General features: G+C 50.3%; 2 non-coding genes across 2 annotated transcripts; both read left to right on the plus strand.

The window, feature by feature from the left end:
• Positions 1-4,280: 4,280 nt before the first annotated feature.
• Trnae-uuc (transfer RNA glutamic acid (anticodon UUC)) lies at positions 4,281-4,352 on the plus strand. Its single transcript has one exon. It is a non-coding gene; the product is annotated as a tRNA-Glu (tRNA).
• Positions 4,353-4,360: 8 nt separating this feature from the next.
• Trnaq-cug (transfer RNA glutamine (anticodon CUG)) lies at positions 4,361-4,432 on the plus strand. Its single transcript has one exon. It is a non-coding gene; the product is annotated as a tRNA-Gln (tRNA).
• The last annotated feature ends 420 nt before the right edge of the window (positions 4,433-4,852 follow it).

A 4,852-nucleotide genomic window follows, 5' to 3' on the forward strand; every position in this document is an offset into this window, starting at 1 on the left:
TCGATGGTGAAACGTGAAACGTGCCGTGAACCCCCTGCCGCGGCTATTACGCAACGTCGAGAGGCTACGACGCAACGTGGCGCGGCTATGACGCAACACAATCCAACACAATCCACTTTAATCCAACCCAATCCAAATCCAATCCAAGCCAAGCCAAGCCAAGCTAATCCAATCCAATACAATCGAATTCAATCCAATGCCCTTCGCGAGAGAGTGTTATAGCGCCGAAATCGCGCCACCACATGAACGTGAACCGAACGCGGCGAGAGAGGGTGTTGCGAGCGGAGAGAAGGCGAGGAGGACGCGGAGGAGAGGGCGCACCTGTGGCCGACGGTTGAATGAGTCAAGGATATAATTCGCGTGCGTAACCTTCCATTTTGTGTCGGCTCCGTGGATCAGTCGGCAAAGTGCCGTGTACCTTGCGTTCCGCCCGCAGAGTCGTGGGATCGAAACCTGGCGCCGGAAGGTATTATTTCTTTATATAGTGTAGGGTGCGGACTACGTAGTGATGCGGACTACGGACGCCAACGCGGGTGACATCGTGAGTTACTAAAATGCTCTGCATTTAAAAAAAAAATTCCCCCGCATTTCCCCGAGGGGGAGAATGTGAAAGTGCGAATGCACGGTTGTCGGCCCGCTTGCGGCGCTTGCGCTCGGCCCCCGCAGCCCACCGCCTCGCCGCCTTCTCTTCCATCTCTTCCATCGGGTTTGTAGTATCCCGTGTACACCACGCAGTTATCAAGCCGCTATAACGCCGCTGAGTCGCCAACGCACGCCGCTGACGACGTAGTTTGAATGCGTTAAAGATATAAGGCGCGTCACTAACACTGATATCACCGTCGCGTCCGTGGCTTGGTCGGTAGAGCGTCGCGCTGCGGCCGCAAAGTCCTCGGATCGAAACCTGGCGCCGGATGCTGTTTCTTTTTTAAATATACAGGAGCACTGCGGACGCCGCCGCCGCCGCCGCCGGCGGTGGATGGTTTGGGGTCGCTTATAAAGTGCATTCGCACTTAAAACATCGACAATCTTTTTACCGTATCTATCTATTTGTTCCAATCGTTTTTAGTGGCATAGTTGAGCTCTCTGCTTCAATGCAAGCTTTGTTGTGTTATCACCTTCCCGGCCGTCACCGCCGCCACGCTATCTTCTGCTGCTATTTTACAAGTTTATGGCGTGATCACAGAAAAAGGCCGCCGCGATCATCGGTTGTATGACGAGGTAAATACAGCGGAACGCTACGCCTCAAAACGGCGGAGCCTGCCGAGGCCTTGGGTAGCTCTTGCCTCGTGGATCAACGGACCCTGACGCAACGGGCACTACAGGTCGCTTCGGCCATTTGGGCTGAGGCTACCCCCCCAACCTGAACCTGGTGTCTCATCAATAAAGTGTTTTTCTCTCTCTCTCTCTCACTCATTCGTCAAGGTCGAACTCAATCAGCGAAGTAATGAATGAAACAGACAGTTCTCTTAGTCATTTTTTTCTCTTGAAAGCGATCATGTGACCCACCAGTTTACTGGGAGGAGTGTGGACAAATGCCATGCGTTGGATTCTTTGTAATGGAGAGGCTTGTACTGCCCTCTTATGTTGCTGTTACGCCAAACTCAACGCCAAGCATAACAACAAAATACAGTACGTTATTTTCATGCTCTGCTATCTCTGACCTGGAAGCTGCCAAAACTCTTTCGCTAGAAACAGTTCTAAATCACACAACGTGCGAAACTGCGCCTGCTGCAAATTCACGGAGATTTCACGGCGCGGAAAGTCGGTGAATTTTTTAAGTGCGAATGCACTTCTTAAGCGACCCTGAATCACGCGTCCACCGCCGTCCGTCCATCCGCACCACATACCCACTTAGGGCGATTGGCCAAGAAGAGTTCCTAATTTCTTTAGCACATACCCACTTAGGGCGATTGGCCAAGAAGAATTCTTTCGCATCACTCGTGCATTCCCACTTCCCCATCGACGACTGCTGCTTCGCCAGGAGCGGAAGTCGGGGCGAGTACTGCGGCGTCTACCTCGTCGGTCACGTCTACGCGAACCTCGTGTCGCACGCCGTGTCCACCTCGCCGGTCAGGGACGAGTCGCCGTACAGTGCCGTCTACACCGACGCGTACTCGGGCGACGGAATCGTGGTCGTCACCCTCTACCTCGCGCCAAACATCTCGCGCGACGACGTCGTCGAATACGTGGACGCGGCGATGGAGAGTGTGGCCAGGCGCGTAAAGCCCTCGAACCCGGTCGTGGTTGTTGGGGACTTTAACGTGGACGTGCGAAAGGGCTACATGCTCGCCAACCACTCCATGACGTGCCTACCGCTAGAGGCTCCCACCACCATCAACGGCAGCTACATCGACCTGGCCTTTGCGAGGAACTGTCTGATACGCGCGGTCTTGCAACAACTCTTGACCGTACATTTCAGTGACCACAAGGCGGTCATAATGAGCGTCAACTACAACGACAACACCAACAAGTGCTGAATAAAGAATACTGTCGTTTCACTTTACTTGCGTGTGTGTGTGATCTCCTCGAACATACACTTTAATTCACCAAGATTTCCAGAGAACGACTAACGGGGTGTGTGAATCCCCACTTGATCACGCGGGGGTGTTAAATGCAACTAACGGGCGAATGCCAACACAGTTCAACATAACTCCCCCTCATAGCATCACCCGTGCATTCGCACTTCCCCATGCTCCCCTTCGGGGACATGCGGGTGAATTTTTTGCGCTATTTCACGGCGACAGCAGCAGCCATTTACAATCTGTTGCGTAGCAATGCGTCACTTTTACTCTGGCTGAAGTTTCCAATGTGTCACGTGAGCATTCCCGCCAACTGTATTACTTCACGTCTTCTCAGCCAATCACAAAGAGAACGTGAGATACAACCCGAATTGTTGTTATATAGCAAAGACAAGCCCGGTGCATTTCGTCTAGTTTCTCATTGCCGGCCAAGAATTACGCGCTTGCAGTGCAAAGAAATAAGGCAAAGTTTAGAACTGGCGCCAGTAAACGTCATGAAACGTCAAAATGACGAAAGCACACACAACTGCTTTGTCAACCGGAAGCACGTGACCATTACTGAAAGCCAATCAGACAAAGCTTCCGGTAATTCACTTTGAACGGTTAATCAACAGCGTCAAGAATAGGCAGTTTTAGCATATCGTTACGGTATTTGCGTTACTGTTTACCGTGTTACCGGAAGCCGCTGGCGACGGTGAAGCCTGTGCCAGTGAGTTACCGTTCGCGGTAACTCTCGCGCTGCGCAGTCGACTCTTGTAAACGGTACTGTAAACATGGTAACGATATGCTAAAACTCTCTAATAAGGCCCCAGTCGTCAAACCTTCAGCGACCTAAATCGCAAACAAAGAACGAACGCACGCGACGATTTTTCGCGCACTAAGTTAACGCCTCTACGAACGATCTAAATGTATACCAATACGTTTTTTACGAGATAAAAAAAGTTACTGCGAGAGTTACCGCGAACGTTAACTTGTTTTAGCATAGCGTCACCGTGTTTACGTTACGGTCTACCGTGCTTGCGGGAGTCGACTGCGCGTGCGCGAGAAGTTTCCGCGGACGGTAACTTATCGGCACCCTCACCAGCTTCCTGAGCAGGCGAAGTGTGTACCCTCGCGTCTTGCAATTACAGCAAAGGCATTCCGCTGGGCTCTTGAGGCATGGTACAACTGATAAAAGCATGCTTAGTTGAGGTTGTTTATTTCGTTTTTTCGTAGGAGCACGACAAACGACTATTTTTCTCAGATGGGCGATAAAAATGGCCGTCCGTCCCTGCCCGGGCTATAAGCCTCGCCCGCCTCAAATAGTTCAGATAAGTTTCTGAGCTCGCAAAGTGCTTTTACGCTTCCAAAATTGTGCTGGGCAAGGTTATTGATGATTACAACTTATTTTACTCATTTCTTGCTGAAATATATAGCGCATATAGCGCGGGCGTTATTTCTAGTTTACCTTGATTCTAACTCTACTCTACTTCTACCCATTTGTATGCTCATTATATTTTTATCAAGTTTCTAAATTATCTATATGCCGAAAACATGAACCATATTCCTCCTGGGCGCGAAAGGGCGTGCAGTATGTTTAAAAAAATAAAAGCCGTGTTACCATCTTAAATAAACTCATGCGTCATAACCAAGTTCCAAGGACCCATGCAAAAAAAACTGTGAATGGTCTCTCTCTAAGCTAACCTACTGCAAAGAAAATAACAAGAAAATAACAAGAAATCACCGCGCCTGTCCATCGGCTGAAAGCGCGGCGGGAGCGTCTCCGGCGTGGTCTAGTGGCTAGGATATCTGGCTTTCACCCAGAAGGCCCGGGTTCGATTCCCGGCGTCGGAAGCGTGTGCGGTCTCATGGTGTAACGGTTAGCACTCTGGACTCTGAATCCAGCGATCCGAGTTCAAATCTCGGTGAGACCTGCGCTTTTTTTTTTTGTGCCGGAAAGCATAAGTGAAGCAGCAGAACATTGCTCAACAAAGACCAAGGTGCTTTAAATACCAAACAAAACCATCTGGAGGTGAACTAGCTGTGCCTGCGATATAAAAGTGTCAATCCTCCTGGGGGTGGTTATAATTTAAATAAGTAAGTGTTAGTACGAAGGATTTTGAAAGAGGTGGTGGTGTCGGCGCTCACCCTTTGGAACACCGTACTGTCTGACATAGATGCTGCCTTAACTGAAAGTGAACCTGAAGGCAGTTGGTCGACTTGCACCGGGCCGTGATAGTAAAACTGCCAATGAAGCAGTACAGGTGACGCTGGCTGAGCCTGTTAATGAGTAGCATTCTTTGCCGAGTACCCCCCACAGCCGGGACGGTGTAACGCCCTGAATTTCCACAAGA

The sequence above is a fragment of the Haemaphysalis longicornis genome, unplaced genomic scaffold (assembly GCF_048455015.1).
Source record: "Haemaphysalis longicornis isolate Haplotype H1 unplaced genomic scaffold, Haemaphysalis longicornis Haplotype H1 scaffold_10, whole genome shotgun sequence".
NCBI lineage: Eukaryota > Metazoa > Arthropoda > Arachnida > Ixodida > Ixodidae > Haemaphysalis > Haemaphysalis longicornis.